The following is a 22,500-nucleotide window of genomic DNA, read 5'->3' on the forward strand; positions in this document are numbered from 1 at the left end:
TATAAGTACGTCTCTCTCTCTCTCTCTCGCTCTCTCTCTCTCTCTCATAATCTACTATATACTAGATATATATATATATTATATATATATATATATATATATATATATATATATACATACATATATATACATACAGACACACACACACACACACACACACACACATATATATATATATATATATATATATATATATATATATATATATATATATATATATATATATATATGTGTGTGTGTGTGTGTGTGTGTGTGTGTTATATTTATATATATATCAAATGAATCTAATTTTAAATAAATTGTTTTCTGATTAAAAAAAAAGATGTCGTTTGTTGTTTATCTGTTTTAAGCACCTTTTAGCTGGAGAGAGAGAGAGAGATAGAGAGAGAGAGAGAGAGAGTGATGTTAACAAAAAATCAGTTATGGTATACTGTGTGTGTGTGGTGTGCGTGTGTGTGGTGTGGAGAGAGAGAGAGAGAGAGAGAGAGAGATCATGATATGCATGTGTATAAATGTAAGAGAGAGAGAGAGAGAGAAAGAGGATCATGATATGCTGTTGTATATTGTAGAGAGAGAGAGAGAGAGAGAGAGAGAGAGAGAGAGAGAGAGATCATGATATGCATGTGTATATTGTAGAGAGAGAGAGAGAGAGAGAGGGGGTGGGGGGGGGGGGGGGGGGGGTGGGGGGGGGGGGGGGGGGGGGGGGGGGGGGGGGGGGGGGGGGGGGGGGATCAATCATGCCAAAATATAAACTTTTGATTACTCTTCTTAGGAGCCCCAAGTTTTGACAGACGAGGCAGGTAAGCAAAAGTATGCGTCCCCCCTGAGCGGTACACTTTTGCTTCCCTTCGACCTTACTATAGTGTTTGCAATGTGGATGTCTATAATAGAAAATAATATTAATGGTAGAAAAAAATCTTATTCTTATAAGATATAATAAAAATTCATATTTATTTCTTTTTATAATTTTTGAGCTGTGTAAATTGGTTGTTATTTGATAGTTAAAGATTATTATTTATAATATAGATATATAATATTATTATATATATTACTATATATAAATATATATATATATATAATTATGACATATATTATCTTATATATTATATATATATATTATATATAATCTAGCTATCTATCTATCTATCTATCTATCTATCTATATATATATAATATATATATATATTTATTATATATAATATAATATATATATATCATATATATTAATATAATATATGATTCTCTAACGGTGCAAATTGGATAGTGACTTTGAATAGTGATGGACATAAACCATATATTTAGCGAGTTCTGCACCTCGAAGGGACAAAAATGATTTTATCTTTAAAAACTCACCTTTAGAATTAGATGGGGATGATTTCACAGTAAAATAATTTCGTTCTTTTGATATTTTGTTTCGTTGTTTTCTATCATTTTTAACTAACAGTACGAGTATATAGAAAAAATTGCTTGTTGTCCACCACCTCTAACTTCCGCTTGTTAGTTCCGCCAATAGAGCCTTGAACCTATTTCTTTTAATCTATGAAAATCTTTATTTTGCTGTTCAACCACTCCAACTCCCTATTTTCGCAGTCTTGAGCGCTGAATAGCCGAAAGTGCCCCAGTGCTTGAATTTCTTAAATGAAATAAATACAAAGAAGTTTGTCTGCTGGGTTTGATTGCTAATACTAAAAACAAGTAAAAAATCGAGTTTTCTGTACAGCGTATGATCAAGGCCACCGAGAGTAGATCTATCTTTCGGTGGTCTCGGTATAATGCTGTATGAGCCGTGGCTCATGAAGCTTTAGCCACGGCCCGGTGGTGGCCTGCCATACGGCGTTGCCAGACGCATGATTATGGTTAATCTTAACCTTACATAAAACCAAAACTTATGAGGCTAGAGGGCTGCAGTTTGCCATGCTTGATGATCGGAGAGTGGATGATCAACGTACCAATTTGCCGCCCTCTAGCCTCTGTTGTTTTTAAGATCTGAGGGTGGACAGAAAAAGTCCTTAATCCAAGTACAGTAGTCAGTATTCAGTCTGGACCACTTATCCGGATTCCTTGAATTCATTCCTCGTTCTTAAACGGTGCCATCAATGTAAGGTCGTCCGTAATTCATCTAATATTTCATCAAGATTTTTCTCGTCCAGTCACCGACCCAGCTCTGTGAACGGCTTTCATGATAGCTGCTCATCATGGACTGATTTCTATTATTATTATTATTATATTATTATTATTATTGTCATTCCCACTGATTATTGCAGCTATCATCGGGAAATTATTATTATTATTATAATTAAAGATAGCCGCTCTCATCATGGAATAATTGTTGTGATTATTAAAATTGTTCCCGGCTGAAGATACCTGCACATCGTTGAATGATAATAATACTAATTATTATTATTATTATTATTATTATTATTATTATTATTATTATTATTATTATTATTATTATTCCCACTGAAGATGGCAGCTCTCATCACGGAATAATTATTGTAATTAAAATTATAATTATCATAATTCCTGATTATCATTATTATTCCCATAGTGGCGTATCATTTTCACGGACGCTGTTATAAAAAAAATACCTGCCTGGCTCTGTGGTCTTAATTCAAACGAAATTATTATAGACATTTTTTCGTCTCATCTGAATTCAATTCTTATGATTATTGCAAAGGGAACTGGCCTCATCGTGATGATGCCACTTCGCTTCTTTGTGTTTTCGAAGCCGCTGGATTAATGAGAGAGAGAGAGAGAGAGAGAGAGAGAGAGAGAGAGAGAGAGAGAGAGAGAGAGAGAGAGAGAGAGAGAGAGAGCTTATTGGGTCGCCCGATTTGAAAAAAAAATTCTTCGGAAATTTTCCCGAATGAAAATGATACCAAAAGATTTATTATAATTCGCAGAATTCTTGTGGCTGGAATTAGAAAGAGAGAGAGAGAGAGAGAGAGAGAGAGAGAGAGAGAGAGAGATTTGGATTGTCTGATTTTAGAAAATTCTTAAAAAAAATTCTTCAAACAAAGTAGACATCGAAAGAAATGTTCGCAAAATTCCAAAGAGAGAGAGAGAGAGAGAGAGAGAGAGAGAGAGAGAGAGAGAGAGAGAGAGAGAGGTGACATTATTGGATCGTCCAATTTAAAAAAAAAAGGCACCAAAAGAAATTGTCATCATTTGCAAAATTCCATTTTAGGAGAAAAATATACCGCGGGAGGTTTTGTATGTTCATCTATTTTCCAGTTAAATTGAAAATAGCTTCTTTTTTTCACAACATGTAATAATGACCAGTTTCTTCTCTCTTTTACAGGTGAGGCTGGTCACCGAAAAGTACACTTTAGGATGTAATAGGCGTTTCCTAAAGACAGTATGTTAACACAATGTTGTTGTTTTTTTTTTTTTATTTCAGTTAGTAGAATATTTAACAGGCGTGAATGTAGCTGCGTTGAGGCATTTTTGGGTGCAATTTCTTATTTTGTTTTGATTACTAAATGGTTTATGCTTTGTATCACACTTAGTGTCACTCACATACGGAATCATTTTGTTTCCGGTATTTAGATTCTGTTTTTTTTTTTTTTTTTTCACTCCTGTCGAAACTATGGTAGCGATGAGTGAATGAATGTGTTATTCATATTTTATTCTCAATATTGAGAGTTAATAATTTGGAGGATTTGAATGTCCTGTAGTGTTTCAATTCAGTAGTTCAGATATTCAGAAAAGAATTATAGACGGACAGCGATATATGCAATTTTAATACAGTCCTTTTCACGCGGTGCACTGCATGCATCACTCTAGTTAATTTGCAGCGTCCCTTCGGCCGCCAGCTGCAAACCCATCTCATTCATCTTACTGTACCTCCATCCATATTCTCTTTCCTCCACCTTCCTTTCTATCCTCCCCTAACGATTATTTCATAGTGCAATTGCCAGATTTAACTCGTGTTACAACTCTCAAACCTTTTTGCTCTCAATTCCCCTTTCAGCGCTGAATGAGCCATAGGTCCCAGCGCTTGGCCTTTGGCCTAAATTCTATATTCCTTTCATCCGTTTCTAGAGCAACTCTTAGTGGTTTTATTTTGTGCCCTGAACTCTTTCACAGTTGCACAGTTTAGTCAATAACATTCGGCTATCCTCTTTTTGAGAAAAAGGTTTGAGAAATACTTGATTCGAGTGATTTTTAAAAATATATAAATTTTTTTATGGAATTTCTTTTGTAACACTTCTTGACAACAACATATTGATGATGTCTCAGTAACTGATGACATTAATCGTCAAAAATGGCATTGGCCTTTTTATGCGGACCCCCCTTCCACCCCACCCCCCACAAAATCTCTGATCTGTTTCACTGGCGTCAGCGAAAAATGAGCCCAGCGCAGCATTATTGATATTAAAATGAATATTGCCACTCGTATGTCATCAGTCAAAAAACTAAAAAAAGCTCCCCGTAATTGGAATGATGATCGACTGGTTAATTGGATAGAAGCTGTTTCAGCTGTGCCAGTCATCTACTTGATGAAGCCAATCGTTTTCTCCATTTATTTCATTGAATCGGAGGTTGGGAGACGATTTGGCGAAAAAAAATGGTTTCGGTGGCTGCTTGATTATTCCTGGACGTCGCCGTCCTCCGTTGGGTCCTTCCTTCAGTGCCTTCAATATATAATTTGTGTGTGTATGTATAGTTCCTCGTTGGACGAGTGGGTTATGTGGTCGCCTACCGATTCGGTAGTCGCGAGTTCGATTTCCCGTTCTGCCAACGTGGAATCAGAGGAATTTTTTTCCGGTTGATTAGAAATTAATTTCTCGATATAATGTGGTTCGTATCCCACAATAAGGTGTAGTCCCGTTGCTTGGTAACCGATTGGTTCCTGGCCACGTGAATAATATCTATTCCTTTTGCCCAGTCCCCCTAGGAGAGCTGTTAAGTGGTCTGGTTAAACTAAGATATACATATATATTTATATATAGTATATATATATATTTATATATATATATATATATATATATATATATACATATATGTATACACACACACACACACACACACCACACACACATATATATATATATATATATATATGCTTTTCAAAATGTGTGAGTATTTATCTCAGCGTAGATTTGTTTCTCCCTTTTCCATCCCAAGTGTGAAGTAATATATCCATTGCAGTAACTCAAAAATTTAAAAAATCTAAAAAAAGTTAGTTGTTAAGTCGCTCAGTAGATGGCGGTCATTGTTTATTGCAACATTGTGTGTGTGTGTGTGTGTGTGTGAGAGAGAGAGAGAGAGAGAGAGAGAGTCTTTACGTTCTTAAGGGAAGGCCGGGAATAATTTAATTACAGAGATCGAATTTTTGTCTCAGCTACGTAAATTGAAGTTTTTTCGCAGACGTGTCAAAACGCATCTCTCTCCTGTTTAACAGTTAATGCATTTATGTATGTTGCGTCTTTAATTAATTATGTAACCATTCCCCAGTTTATGGGTTTATTTACCGTGAGGGGAGCTGTAGTGGTTTGAATGTAGCTCGAAGAATTTCCATTTTCATTCGTCTTTTGCGTAAGCTGAATGTTTCTCATCTACTTACAAATAGGAATGAAAGTTTGCGTATTCGTTAACTTGAGGATCACACAAAAATAAACTTAATTTTACTTTTTTCAAAATCAACCTGTAATTGTAACGCGTGTAATGGTTAAAGTTTCGGTTGGCTAATTCTCCAGTAGTTCATTCATATATATATATATATGTGTGTGTGTGTGTGTGTGTTATATATATATCCTCAAGGAACGAGGAAAACGAAGACCTCCATTCTTACACACTCATTGCAGATGTTTCATGACATGTGTCACATGTTCAAAGCTAAAAAAGAAAATTATTTGCACTACAGATAGAATCACGATATTAGCAAAATTAGAAATAAAAAAATAAAATATTTAAAATTCGCAATAATGGCAATGCAACATTAAAAATAGGTATATAAATGAACTTTAGAAAGAAAGAAAAAAATACAGGCCAAGGGAACACACACAGGCTCACGAAGCGAAATGAGAGAATAATACCTTGAGAAAACATTAAATAATCGTAAAGGAAAACCTAGGCAACATATGACTGAGTGGACGACAATTGAGTATTTAACGAAGGAACAGTTCTTTTTTATGATAATAGATTCTAGCATAGTTAGAGAGAGAGAGAGAGGGCTGCTTCTCCCTCTACCATACTATTTTACGTTTGAATTAGATGAAATACGCTCGCCTTTATGCGCGGCCCGGAGCTTCGGCCATGTTGATAATTATTATGAAGGTATCATGAATTGGTGGTTAGTTATGTAAGTTATTATTGTAATATCTTGTGGTCTGGACGCGGTAAGGTAGTTCTTTTATTTGAGAGAGAGAGAGAGAGAGAGAGAGAGAGAGAGAGAGAGAGAGAGAGAGAGAGAGAATTAGCCTAAAATTCCACTCCTCAGCTAAAACATGGAAGATATAAATTTTGATTAAATAATACACACAGAGAGAGAGAGAGAGAGAGAGAGAGAGAGAGAGAGAGAGAGAGAGAGTTATCTCCTATGTTATCTGTTTCAACATTCCAACATTAATTCCTGTTTGAGAAACATCACTCTTCCAGGGCGAGTCACATTTCAGTGATGTTTCTCTTTACTTTCCTCACATTGCGGACGGATGTTGCATTGACAATGTAGCTCATTCATTGCAACAAACAAAGCGTAAAACTGATAATGCATTGTCTTTTAATTATAATACTTGGGATGGGTTTCATCTCCATCTCTCTCTCTCTCTCTCTCTCTCTCTCTCTCTCTCTCTCTCTCTCTCTCTCTGAGTATTATTTAATAAAATTGATAGAGTATTATTTGATTAATATTTATATTTTCAGTGTTTTAGCTGATAGGAAAAAGTTCAAATTATCTCTCTCTCTCTCTCTCTTATCGTCTCTCAAGATTCTCTTTCGCTCGTCTCTCTCTCGCAAAAAATCTCACCTCTCTCTCTCTCTGAGAATTACGTATCTGACCTTAATTCATTAGATGAAAATGAATCCCTTTGATGGTTGGGAGGTTGTCATTCTAATCGTTTCCCATATCTCGTTTGTCTGGGAAACATTGAAAAGAGATTGAAAGAGAGACGCATCATTTAATCCTCAGAATACTTTATATAAGGTGGTCATTGTAATGAAACTATTACATTTTCATTACGACGAAATGATGAAATTTTTCATTATAATGAAAAGATCACATTTTTTATTATAACGAAACGATTACCTTGTCATTATAATGAAACTAATGCATTTTCATTGTAATGAAGTGATTACAATTTCATTATAATGCAGCAATTACATTTCATTATAATGAAACGATTAAATGTTTCATTATAATGAAGTGATTAAATTTTCATTATAATGCAGTGATGGTATCTTCTTCATAATGCAGTAATGAAATTTTGGTTTAATGAAGTGATTACATTTCATTATAATGAATTAATTACGTTGTCATTATAACGAGCATTATTTTTCATTATAATGAAGCAGTTACCGTTTTCATTGTAATAAAGCAATTACATTTTAATTATAATAAAGTAGTTATATTGCCATTATAATGTATCAGTTACATTTTCATTATAATGAAGCCAGCACATTTTCTTTGTAATGATGCAGCTGGCATTTAAATTTTTTATTGTAATGAAATATTTATATTTTTTTAGTGTAATAAAGCAATTACATTTTCATGATAAAGAAGCGATTAGATTTTCGTGTCCATTTGTATAATCAAAGTCCAAAGGGAAACATTGATATCTACTGAGGGATGCAAAGATAACAGCTTATTTTCGAAGCTCATATTCACATTCACTCATATTTCATCTTCTCTTAAATTTGTGTTTTCAATTATTAGACTGTTGTTTATCCAATGTCTAATTTTATTCTTTTTACATTAAAATTGTATAATACATACACAAACACACACTCACTTATATATATGTGTATATATACACACATATACATATATATATATATATATATATATATATATATATATATATATATAATATATATGACCTGATCTCGGTCATTTGTGGGTTCGGGATATGAAGGAAAACAGGAGAGAGAGAAGTTTACGTGCATGCGATGTAGGACATGCAAAAATAATAATCGATGAAACGTTTAACACAGGTGGCCTTTAACTGTAATTATTACGTTAACTATGTTATTGCACAACCGGACGGCAGGTTAGACTGTTATTGACACTACATGGTGACAAACGTCTTTGTGTGGCGGCCGACGGGAACGCAGGGCACTGGCTGGGCACTCTGTGCTATATGGGACCCGCTAACGAACTGCTTTGACCGATGGTGCGGCCTGTTTCAAATGCCCCCTACACACAGCATCGTTATCCAAGAAGCTGATTGGTTATTCTGGCTCCTAAGACACAAGGGCAATCAAGAAGGGATATAGAGATGCGTGGCACTCTTGAAATGGCCAAGCCTAGCCAACTTGCAACGCTTTGGCAGTTGACATGTTTTTGTTACACATACACACAGTATCACTTATAACGGTTTCACGGGACTTCAGACTATCACGGAAAAGGCATATTCAAAACTGTATCGAACCAGCTCATATATATATATATATTATATATATAATATATATATATATATATATATATATATATATATATTTGTGTGTATACATATATCATTTTGTATAGGATCCTTTACAAAGACGCTGACAAACTTATAATCGGGTCGCCATTATTATTGAGTTGCCTTTTTATTGCATTCCTATCATTACTGAGTGGTCTTAATACATACTGATTTATCGAGCCTGATTTACTTTCTACTCCATATTATGTCAGCTCCCGTGAGCACCCGAAGAGGCTCATTTGCCTGCAAGCATCGTTTATATTGCTTATTCGGAACTTTATGAGAGTGAGATGGTCGTATTCCCTCGTGATCCAGTTCTTTCATGGTTGTGCAAATGGCGCTCTTGGCTGAATATATACTCTTTCTGGGGAGCTTTTAATGCCTTTTATTATTATTATTATTTTTGGGTACATGGAAGACATCTTGAGGCCTGTAACTAGCTTCTAAGTCTTTCGCTCTCATTCACGACTGTGTATGTGTATATATATATATATCTTTCAGTTAGTCGACATATGTATGAGCTATGGGGAAAGAATATTTTTTGACATTTGTGATATATAGTATATGAAAACTTAATAATTTTTTGATAAATTATCATCAGTTTAAAAATAAAAATTACAAATTTTTCTCTATACAGTGGGTGGTACCGTCAGTGCACCTTGGCCGTTGTAGTACTGTAGACATTACTAAAGGTTCTTTGTAGCGTGCCTCCAGCCCCTAGCTGCATCCCCTTTCATTCCTTTTACTGTATCTCCTTTGCTATTCTCTTCCATCTTACTTTCATCCATCTTCTGATAATTGTTTCATTGTGCAACTGCGAGGCTCTCCTCCTGTTACACATTTCAACCCTTTTTTATTCTCAGTTTCAATTTCAGTGATGATTGGCCTCATAGGTCCCAGCGCTTGGCCATTTAGGTAAAATTTATATACCATTCAGTTCCAAAAAAACCAAAATGATTACTCTCGAATATTTTAATGAATAATTTCGGCGCGGAGTCATAATTGGATCTCCTCGCCTCGGCCTGATTCATTTTCATACTTCTGAAAGGTCATTATCTTCACGAAATGATGAAGGCCTCGCACACTTCAGCCTTTAATATTAGCGAGGGATTTCCATTTTACCTTACGAATATAATGCTGAGAGAGAGAGAAGAGAGAGAGAGAGAGAGAGAGAGAGAGAGAGAGAGAGAGAGAGAAAAGTGTGTCTGATATTAATAAATTATCAAGGAGAATAAAGTAAAAATAAAGTAAGATTTTAAAACTATTATTATGTGTATGAAAGACGGGTTTCAGGATGTTTGCAATACATTTTTGCAATTTTTTTTGGGGGGAGGGGGGGATTAATGTCTTATTTTTTCATAAAAAGCGGAACTTTGAGTAATATGATTTTTTTAAATAAGTCTCTTGTAAGCATTGCTTTTAAATGCACAGATTTATTAAATAGGCGAGTACCACAGGAATTATTATTATTATTATTATTATTATTATTATTATTATTATTATTATTATTATTATTATTATTATTATCCATAATAATGAGCACATATTTTTAGGGACCCAGTCAAATGACTTCGCGCTTCCGTGATCAGACAGTAAAAAATAGTAATAAATATAGATTTTATTATACACGAAAACAAAAATAATTTTGAATGTATATAAAATTAAAAATAAAATATGAATAAGAGAAAGAGAAAACCTAGGCCTGATAAAATGGCTGAGTGTAATTCAAAGGGTTATTGAGCGCCTTCAACCTGGCTTCAAATAGTCCTATAGTTTCTGTTTTCATAGAACATTGTTATATAGAAAAGAACATGATATCAGAATATGAGATGTCGGTACTTAATCCGGGAACACCCGTTCCTTCCCTCCAGGGCCTGTCGGGTCCTTCTTAACTCCCGGAAGCACCCATCCCTTCCCTTCAGGGCTCTGTCGGACCCCTCTTGACTCCTAGAAGCAGCCATCCCTACCTTTCAGGGCTCTGTCGGGCCCCTCTTGACTTCCGGAAGCACCCGTTTCTTCTCTTCAGGGCTCTGTCGGGCCCCTCTTGACTCCTGGAAGCAGCTGTCTCTTCCTTTCAGAGCTCTGTCGGGTCCCTCTTGACTCCCGAAGCATCCGGGTTTCCTTCCTTCAGGGCTCTGTTGGGGTTCCCGCTTGACCTTTCCCGAAGCATCCGTTCCTTCCTTCGTCTCGTTGGGTTCCCTCCCTGACTTCCCGGAAGCATCCGTTCTTCCTTCGTCTGCTGTTGGGTCCCTCCCTTGAACTCCCGAACATCCGTTCCTTCCCTTCAGGGCTCTGTTGGTCCCTCTTGACTCCCGGAAGCATCCGTTCCTCCTTCTTCCAGGGCTCCTGTTGGGTCCCCTCTTGACTCCGCCCGAAGCATCCGTTCCTTCCCATTCAGGGCTCTTGTTGGGTCCCTCTTGACTCCCGGAACTGGAACATCCGTTCCTTCCCTTCAGGGCTTCTTGGGTCCCTCTTGGGACCCCTCCCGGAAGCTTCCGACCTTCCCTTCGGGAAGCAGTCTGTCGGCCCCTCTTTACCGTTTCTGGAAGAGCTTGTCTCTTCCCTTCAGAGCTCCCTGTCGGGTTACCCTCCCTTTGAACTCCCGGAATGGCATCCGTTTCCTTCCCTTGCAGGGGCTCTGTTGGGTCCCTCTTGACTTCCCGGAAGCATCCGTTCCTTCCTTCAAGGGTCTCTGTTGGGTCCCTCTTGAGACTCCCGGAAGCATCCGTTCCTTCCCTTCAAGGGCTCTGTTAGGTTGGGTCCCTCTTGACTCCGCCCTGGAAGCACCGTTCCGTTCCTTCCTTCAGGGCTCTGTCGGGCCCCTCTTGACTCCTGGAAGCAGCTGTCTCTTCCTTTCAGAGCTCTGTCGGGTCCCTCTTGACTCCCGGAAGCATCCGTTCCTTCCCTTCAGGGCCTCTGTTTTTGGGTCCCGCTTGACTCCCGGAAGCATCTCCGTTTCGCCTTCCCTTCAGGGCTCTTGTTGGGGTCCCTCACTTGGAGTACACACCCAGGAAGCATCCGTTTCCTTCCCTTCAGGGCTCTGTTGGGTCCCTCTTGACTCCCGGAAGCATCCGTTCCTTCCCTTCAGGGCTCTGTTGGGTCCCTCTTGACTCCCGGAAGCATCCGTTCCTTCCCTTCAGGGCTCTGTCGGGTCCCTCTTGACTTCCGAAAGCACCCATTCATTCCTTACAGTGCTCTGTCGGGTCCCTCTTGACTCCCGGAAGCATCCGTTCCTTCCTTTCAGGGCTCTGTCGGGTCCCTCTTGACTCCCGGAAGCATCCGTTCCTTCCCTTCAGGGCTCTGTCGGGTCCCTCTTGACTCCCGGAAGCATCCGTTCCTTCCCTTCAGGGCTCTGTCGGGTCCCTCTTGACTCCCGGAAGCATCCAGTTCCATTCCTTTCAGGGCTCAATGTCGGGTCCCTCTGACTCCGGAAGCATCCGTTCCTTCCTTCAGGGCTCTGTCGGGTCCTCTTGACTCCCGGAAAGACAATTCGTTCCTCCCTTCAGGGCTCTGTCGGGTCCCTCTTGACTCCCGGAAGCATCCGTTCCTTCCCTTCAGGGCTCTGTCGGGTCCCTCTTGACTGCTGTAAGCATCCGTTCCTTCCCTTCAGGGCTCTGTCGGGTCCCTCTTGACTCCTGAAAGCACCCATTCATTCCTTACAGTGCTCTGTCGGGTTCCTCTTGAACCTGGAAGCACCCGTTCCTTCCCTCAGGGCCTGCCGGGTCCCTCTTGACTTCCGGAAGCACCGGTTCCTTCCATCTCTCCAGGAACCATCGGTTCCTTGACGTCCAGAACACCGGGTCCATCACCTCCGTAAGTATTGGTTCCTTCTCAGTATTGCTAAGTCTTGTTCCAGTCCAGATACCTCGATAGACAAAAAGGGGGGTTTCTGTAGTTCAATCTCGCAAGAGGTTATTTTTGTTGATGCTGTTTTTCGGGCATTCCTTGCGCTTTATTCTGGTTGTTTTGCACTCGGGTCTCAATGAAAGGTCAGAGGTTAATCCATAATTTTTTTTTAATCTTTTTTTTGAGGGAAATGGAAAACAAACACGTCGGGGATTACTGTGGCACAGTTCTCATCACCAAATAAAAGTTATTTTTGTATTTATTTTTTATATCTGCTTTCAGTGATGTCTTTAACAGGTACTCTTGAAGGGAATGGGTTCTTCATAAACAGTCTGGTTTTACTATTATGTACGTAGATTTATCATAATTTTTCTCAGCATTTATGACTTATTTGATTCTATAAATATTTTCCATGCTTCTGTTTTGCCATTACTCTGTTACAGTGGCAATTAAATAAGAGATAAAAATTTTATTTTTCTGGAATTAATATTTGAAAATGTTCAATTTGGAATTTTTTTGTCAATTTAATAATTAGCTCTCCGGTTTTACATTTCTTTATATATATATATATATATATATATATATATATATATATATATATATATATATATATATATATATATATATATATATATATATATATATATATATACAGTATAAATATATATATATATATATATATATATATATATATATATATATATATATATATATATATATATATATATATATATATATAGCCTTAATTTTATTTGGAGACACACCGACGAATCTGAGAACTAAGGCCTCAAAGTCATCGAATTATGCGTTTTTTTTCGTAAAACCCTTTAATAAATGGCCTTCGTAACCATTTAGTTATTTAGAAATGTGACTTTCCAAGTGAATTTCATCCCGGCATAATGGATCCAAGGTTGTACTCTGCATTACGTAATGATATCGGAGTACAAACAGGGGAAATTCTACAGGGTACGTAATCGATGAAGATTTTTATTTACGATGTGAATCCTCCCTTTCTTTTTGTTTGGAATGTGGAATGTTGTATTCTGCACGCCTCCAGTTTTTTTGAATTTTTATTTCCATGACTCTCTCTCTCTCTCTCTCTCTCTCTCTCTCTCTCTCTCTCTCTACAGGCATCTAGCATTTCAAGACTTCAAAATCCTTGAGTATTTCTCTCTCTCTCTCCCTCTCTCTCTGTTGATATAATCTACATTCATCTAGCATTCCAAGACTTCAGAATCCTTGAGTATCTCTCTCTCTCTCTCTCTCTCTCTCTCTCTCTCTCTCTCTCGATATAATTTACAATCATCTAGCATTTCAAGACTTCAAAGTCCTTGAGCACCCCTCTCTCTCTCTCTCTCTGTTATGCACTCATAAACATAATTATATTTGAGGTACCTTCTTAACAATACAGGTATCATCCTTAAGTAGGACTCGTATTAAAGATGATAGTCTACGATGAATGCCAGGCTCAGTATAGGATTTCTTTTCGCCAGATGGCTGGAATATACTACACAGTATTTTATCATCTGATTCTGTTACGGGTTTGTGTGTGTATGTATATGCATCCGCATGCAAACATTGCGTATGTAGTATAGATTCGGCGTATAATTATCCATTATATTACAATGTATTTTTTTCTTTCAGATATTTTATTTTATTTTATCAGTATTGAGGATCAAAATGCACAATAATATATATATATGTATATATATATATATATATTATATATATATATATATATATATATAATATATATATATATATCCGGCTTATGATACTGTTGGAAATACAACATACATGGCAAAGTTCTCTCTCTCTCTCTCACTCTCTCTCTCTCTCTCTCTCTCTCTCTCTGTTGTCTAATAAAATGGAAATGTGACGGTCTGGGAGAAACTGTTATTTCATGCAAGGGTCTTCTCGTGACCAAGAAGGAGGAGGTTCTTCCTTCCCTCGGGAGTTGGGACACTGTGATTTTCCGCCCTCCCCCCTCCCCCACGAAAGTCCGATCGGGCTGCATTTCTCTGCAGTCTATTTCTGAGATCAAGTTCCTGTCTTGGATATCTGCTCTGCAATTGCATCGCCTCTCGAGTGTTGTTGCTCGTTTGGACGTTTTTTTTTTTTTTTTTGAGCTAGAATCATACTGTATTTGGATGGAATGATTTTTTTTTTTACTATGCCGCTGTGTGTTTGGATTTATTATATACACATTTTGTTGATATCAAGTATTTGATTCTTGTTATATATTGCAGTTGCATCATATTTTAAAAATAGGGTTATTTTAGCTTGTATTGATTGGTGTGTTCTTGTATATATATATATATATATATATATATATATATATATATATATATATATATATATATATATATATATATATATCTTACACCCTTTTGACGAAACTACATAAACTGGAAACCCTTACCTGTTGACAATGGCACCCTCTATCTGCAAACATGTCATTAGGCTATTAAGCTCACATAAATACCAAAATATAATATTTATTATCCTAAGCAGATGTACATAAAATAGAACAAAATGATTAATAAGTCATAGTGATAAAAACCCAAGTCTGCCCCACAAAGCAAACTAATAAGTTATCATTCCACTCTCCTGGCTAAGTATTCACTCCCAGACCCAAAATGTCAATCAGCTCATCGTATTAGTCAGGATAGAGAATCCCATCCCTAATATCGTGGAATAGAGCCCATCTTTATGATGGGGTTTTCTCTCGACACCTGGCGTTTACCAAACCGACCTCTTTCCTATCACAAAAGGAATGTGTCTCTCGCAAGTGCCTTGGTCGGTTAGACCTGTGACATTCGTACAAACGAATGTACATACTCGACACACCTCAAACCGCTCTGGCAACAGTACGAACCGCCTCCAGATTAAAAAAGCTTACGCACCAGATTCCTTCATTCAAGAAGGTTGCCTCTACAGCTCAATCTGTCTCCAAGCAAGACATGATATGTAATTCACTAACACATCACACACTTGTAAGATGACTCGGCCACCTATGTCCTTTGTGCACTCCTGTCGCACACCACATCAGCAACTAATGCACAGTTTATCAATTTGCCACATGATTTAGGGCTACCTCCGTTGCTGGAGCCCTTGTGCCTCGCCGAATGCACAGAAGTTTAAGAACTCCTAGGGCACAAATTGTGATCAGTATAACACCTTGCATGATCATTAATATTGGTATTGTGTAACGTTCATTGATGAAAGGCTCATCCTCGTCACTAAGATAAGCAGAACTCGACGAATAGTTGTAGACGCAGGTTGAGTGCGTAAACCAACTCGAAACAACTCAGTACGCGCCATTATTCAGCATCTGCGACCCTCGTGAGTGTATCCAACACCCTCTCGTCGCGAAACTGTAGATTCGACGTTTTCTACTGAAGGAAACGTGGTCACCACCCCGTTGTCAAGGAAATATCCCGTGACTTCCATGCAAGTGCTACTCGCACCCGCCTCATCGAAGATTGTAGACCCCTGATTTATCCCTGAACGTATCCTGAGACGATATACCGAAGACATCTCATCCTTTGCAAAGGCAGTCCATAGAAACGCCATTCGTGTGTAAACTCGACTCGACCTCTGGTACTGTAGAACGAAGTTGTTTCCATCGCCACCATCACGTAAAGTTGGGAATTCTCTAAAGTCATTGTGTGTCCGTATTTAAAAGGTCTGCATGATCATAAAATAATTAAAGTCTTGCTTTACCCCACAAATCCGTCATTAATTAATATACTCAATCTCCTAGTCAAATATTAAAAATTCCTCACTAAACAAAATATAATCTTTACCCACTGAATCCTATCTAAAATAGAAATGCTATTTAGAGTTTAACACCAATTACGGCATCTCTTGTAAGAAAAGAAAAAAAGAAAAAAGAAAAAAAATAAGATAATAACAACAATAAGTGAACTTTCCCCCATTACACAGCGCACATAAGAGAAAAAGAAACATATAATTCAATATCTTTCCCAAAACGGAATATGTACCGTTACGGAATTTGCTACCGCAGCAATCCCATCGACCAGAAACGACCGGAAAAGAATCCCCTTACATGATACATTTCCGTGGAATGCCATAGTCAACATCTACGAGAATAGTGCAAATCTCCGAGTAATCAACTCCAAAGGGAAAAATCCGCAACCGGATACATCACAGCATCCTTAGCAAAATCCACCTGTGAACACCTCAGGTGCTTCAAACCGCACTACAGATTGTCCAGTCAGACTTGCAATGCCAGAAGCCCTTATTCTCCAAAAAAATCCTATACTGACACCACATAATCACATTCCACAAACAAAATTGTCCTTAAATCATAACTCCCCATGACATTACCCGAATTATATAAAACCCCAATGTCACCTATTCGGCTCGTAAAACCACAGAAATTCAGCCCCAAATATCATACACACAGGAATTATCACATGTTTATCATCACGTTTCTCAGCTAAAACAAAAATTTGCCATATTTCCAACAACTTCCCATGTAAAATATTAACCCCGAAATCTTTCGCCATAACGCCGCAGATTTGTGCATAATAAGAAAAAACAGTAGAGGGAAATGAAAGGAAAAAAAAAACGTAAAAGCATTCCACCACCAAGTTGCAAAAAAACAGACAGCAAGAAAAAAAAAGAAAAAAATGCAATTGCGCGACAATATATTAATCACCACAACCAATTCTTTTCAATTTCGAGATGTGTGAACCTCAACCAACCTGTTTTTTCCTCTAAGACTACAAATCTGTTTCCAATTTTCTCTTCAATGACTTTAAAAGGACCTTCAAACTTTGAACCTAATTTGTAATTTGTTCATTTCTCCCATTAAGTTTTAGAAATACCTTGTCTCCAATGTTGATCTTGGGATCAGATGTTTTACTATTACTCTTCCCTACCATATCTCTGGTTGTGGATTCGAGATTACGGCTGAGACAAGCATGTCTCTCTCTCGCTGTTGATACCAACGCCTCGATCATATCCTCCCCATGATGAGGTATAGTTAGCAAATCAAATGTGCCTCGTGGTGGACAACCAAACAAAGCTTCAAATGGGGACATTTTAATGGAATCACTGACCATAGTGTTAATACTATGTCTAACAACATTAACATATCTGTCCCAATTCTTATCATTACCACCTACAGTTTTCCTGAGATCCTCGAGCACTTTCCTGTTTGCTCGTTCGCACAACCCGTTAGGTTCAGGTCTGTATGGAATAATTGTTACTTTCTGTATTCCCATGACTTCCACTAAACATTCCAAAGTTTTGTTCACAAATTCTCTACCATTGTCGGTCAATAGAACTTCAGGTGAGCCATATCTGCAAATGATACCATTGAAAAATGCTATGGCTACTTCTTCAGCCATTTTATGCTTAAGTGGGAAAATTTCTACTATCCTTGTAAGTTCATCTATTATCACTAACAAGTACTTGTTCGCATACCTAGACTCACAAAAATTCCCCAGGATATCCATATGTATTCTCTGAAAAGGTCTACTCAGTGTAGGATACAATCCTAATTTGCATGAAGTTATCCTTGCAGGTTTACATGCGTTGCACACCGCACAATTCCTTACAAAATTTTCCACATCTTTCCCCATGTTTTTCCAAATGTATTTAGCACGAACCTCATCATACGTTTTTTCAATAACCAAATGTGGACTACCGAACTTGCAATGAACTATATCCAAAACCGCTGGAATTAGGACTTTCGGAATTACGATCTGTGTCGTATCTCCTTTACTTTCACTGGTTCTCAATTTATATCTAATTTTCCTAACCAATAGATTACCTTCTAACTCCAAACCCGAAAAAGGCAACTTATAACGTTTCCTAACTAATTCCCCTCTAAGAAACGCTTTTGCATCTGCTAGAATCTCGTCTTCATCTTGCCTTTGCTCTGTGAGAGATATATCCCACTGTATAGCTTCGCTAGTGATTTGCGCGACTTGGAATTCTTCCGTGTCGTGAAAACCTCTACTGAGAGCATCAGCAACTACGTTAAATTTGCCCTCTATATATTTGAGCTTTGCGTTAAAATCTCTGATAGTTAAAAACCATCGAGCTCTTTTAGGCGACAAATCAGGTTTATTAAAAAGATCTAATAATGGCTTGTGGTCTGTAAGAACTTCTACTTTATTCCCCATGAATAACATTTTAAAATGAATTAAGCTCGACACTATTGCAAAGGCTTCTTTATCTATGGTAGCCATTGATCTCTCGTTGCTGCCCTTTGTCCTGAACTTCCTGCTATAAAAGGCTATGGGATGGAATTTCCCATCAAACTTTTGCATAAGGCAAGCACCTATACCTTCCTGGCTTGCATCAGTCACTAATGTTTGCTAAAATCTGGAAACTTCAAAACAGTGGGATTCATTGGCGCGTCCTTGAGCTTTTGAAAACGCTCCGCCTGGGGTTCCTTCCATTGAAATTGAACGTCTTCCCGCAATACATCAGTTAGGGGAGCTGCTATATTAAAGAACCCTTTCACAAACCTCCAGAAGAAACCGGCGATACCCAGGAAGGACTTAATATCTTTCTTAGATCTGGGGGTGCGAAAATTCGCTATTGCTTTGACTTTATCGTCATTTACTCTGACCCCTTCCTTAGATATGACATGGCCTAGATATGTAATTTGCTTTTTCAAGAACGAACACTTGGCTAGCTTAATTTTCAACCCCGCTAATCTAAGCCTCCTAAGTACTTCTTTAAGCACTTCCGGGTGTTGCGCGATCGTGTCTGTTGCGACCAGGATGTCATACACATATATACACAAAAACATTTTTGCCCAATAACCCGTGCAAAACTGTGTTCACCAACCTGGTAAAGGTCATCGGACTGCCCAATAAACCGAAAGGCATTCGCGTAAATTCATAGTGTCTCTTGGGCACTGAAAAAGCGGTATATTCCTTGTTACTTTCACTAAGAGGGACCTGCTAAAAACCCTGCGCCAAATCAATTGAGCTATAAATATTATGTCCCCCGATTTCAACAATAAGATCTGGTATGCACGCGTCTGGATAGCGGTCAGGGATCGTCTTTTCATTTAAACGTCTAAAATCGACGCATACACGGACAGAACCATCCTTCTTAGGCACCGCTAACAAGGGAAAGTTGTAAGGAGACACGCTAGGTCTAATGATTCCTTCTTCCTCCCATCTGTTGACCTCTTTCTCCACCTGTTCTCTGATTTTGAAAAGTATGCAATATGCAGGAATATAAATAGTTTTGTGCCTCTCCAAATTTACCTTATGCTCTAACACATTACTCAACCCCAATTTATCACCTTGTAAGGCTACCGTATCCCCAAATTCTGCCAGGAGCTTGCTTATGGCTTCAACATGTTCGCTATAATCCGCATTAGCTAAATGTTCTCTAAATATCTGTTTCCTTGATTGCATTTCTGCCTCTGAAAACTCAGGTTTCCCCTCGACGATAGCCACTGAACCAGTATCACGACTCCAATCTTGGAAATCCAATATATATGTATTCTTCTGGTATCTCCTAACTGTATCATTACAGTTTAATAACTCCAACCACGTGGTCCTATCCATAGATACAGTGTTCACCAATGCCGTACTAATAACCCCTCTAAGCCTCTCACTATTTTCAATAACACACACATCCGTAGGTTTTCTCACGAACCAAGTAGTAACACAATATCTTCGGATAAAACACCTCTATATTTGTGGTTAGTATCTCCCCTTTCCACCACCCCATACACATCACCACCCTCAGTATCATCCCCAGCAATGTTAGTATCAGAAATAACATCAATATTAGTATCAACATCACCATCCAAAATATCATCACCACCATTGTTATCACCGTGAACTCTGATAGAACCCCCGTAATCATTTCCCATATCACCAACGTGGGTTTTAATATTACCTTTCTCCATAACACTCGTATCACCGCCATTAATATCACCAAGCACACCTCCTTTTTCAATAATCTCCATGTCCTCCGTTCTAATCACGTTCTCATAAGGCAGAAAAACACCAAGTATCCATCCCGACTGTTATCCCATTAACACCCGCATGGATCGAAATCTTGTGTCTTCTACACACAGGATGTCCCAGCAAAAGTCTGTTGCCCAACGCAATTCCTTTCATTACCAAAAATAGTTCTGTTAGTACTCTGTCACCAAGAGTAAACTGTATTTGAACACAACCCAGGGTATTTAATTTATGGGCTTGCACATAACACACCATCTCCATTTAGGGTTGCAAAGAGTAATTGGAAAACATGGATTGATACAAATTATAGTCCATTAAATTTATAGACACACCCGAGTCTATAAATATCGGGATATCCACATCCCCTACTGTTCCATAAACTATAGGCCTGGGCTCTGGGGCATCCCCCACAAGACCACAATGGCACGTACCAATCACCTGTACCCTTTTTGTTGATCGGGCTTCCAAAAATTTCGCTGATCCCTTTGCCCTCTGGTTTGACCTGCCTGGGAAGTTCTCACATTATAATTACCAGAACCTTGAGGTGTAGGCCTCGCATCTCTCCGTATCTCTCCGTTGCTTTTGATCAATCGATCTTTTGTTATATTCAACTTTTGCACACAGATGGGGTGGAGAAAATTCTGTGTGTCTTTGCACCCTATCCCCCGGGCCTTTCCCATTAAAAATTGTACTATCTACAGTGGGACATTTAGACATATGTTTCTCAATTTGGGCATAAAGTAATTCTTCGTCTGAAGTAGGTTCAATCTTTTCATCAAAGCTATTCACTATTGCATCCGGTACATCGTGCAAGAGCAGGGAAAAATAGATCAGTTTATGAACATTCTCAAGAGAGACATTACTTTCTGTAACCCATTTAGATGTTTTCAATTTTCCTACCCAATCCGCCACTGAGTCAAAAAGTTTTGAACTATGTTCTACGAGGTTATTAGTGCCCTTCCGTAGTTTATAAAGACCCTGAAGGTCCCTCACCATATCTCCATGTTCCTTTGAGCAATAAGCTGTTTTCAAAAATGCTTGCAAATCAGTCCAGGTATGACATTTTGTAAATTGGAAACTCCTGCAACGGTGGGAGAGATCCCCTCTATTGAAATCCAGCAAAGCTTTTGCCTCTCTAAATGCCTCTATATCATCCGTTACATTCTTTCCGGCTAAATAATTATTCACCCCTTCAATAAAAATTTGCACTGGTTGTGACAACACACCATTTGCCATTCCCTGAAAAGGGCTCACGCCCGCACTCACGTTCGTTACGTGATGTAGTAGCATTGTGGTTCTCTTAGTATCCACCATTTTTCTCTTTTTCTGGGAGCTCTTTTGTTCTATAAGATTCCCCGATCTCAATAACATCAATGTATTTATATACACACAAAACCCAATCCAGAAAAATTAATACAGATTTTCCCCCAATAATGGTTAACGAAAAACCAACGTGCCCTGCACCCAGTATATCATCCCACGCAAGCAAAAAAAAAGGAAAAAAAATAGGGAGGGGATAGAAAAAGGCAAAAATGTGCAAAACGCTTACTAAGCGATCCAACACTGCGACAACCAGACCCACACACACAAACTCTCTCTCTCTCTCTCTCTCTCTCTCTCTCTCTCTCTCTCTCTCTCTCTCTCAGGGCGTGACTCACAACAAAAGCCCTCGCTCACATCATTACCATGTCCGTCGAATTTTGAGAGACATTAAAACAAAAACCCCCTTTGAGTAAATTCGCCACAAACAAAAAAGATTAAAACAAAAAAATATATATAATAAAAAGGATAAAATAAGAAAGAAAACTTGAAAATACACTCACATCTTCATATAACTGGAACCGAATTCGTATGCGCATCGCAAATATGAGTAGCCTGTTCACCAGACTCGTGAAACACTTTCAACACCACACCAAACCATTGAATCAGCAAAAAGAGCCCTGAGTTGCCTATGACATGATTATAACCCCTTTTCCTACCAAAAATATATGTCTAACTAGTCACCAGTCTCTTCGTTAGCATACCTACAGTTTATAAAATATATAAAAAGCTTGTTA

This window comes from Macrobrachium nipponense, chromosome 7 (assembly GCF_015104395.2).
Source record: "Macrobrachium nipponense isolate FS-2020 chromosome 7, ASM1510439v2, whole genome shotgun sequence".
Taxonomy (NCBI): domain Eukaryota; kingdom Metazoa; phylum Arthropoda; class Malacostraca; order Decapoda; family Palaemonidae; genus Macrobrachium; species Macrobrachium nipponense.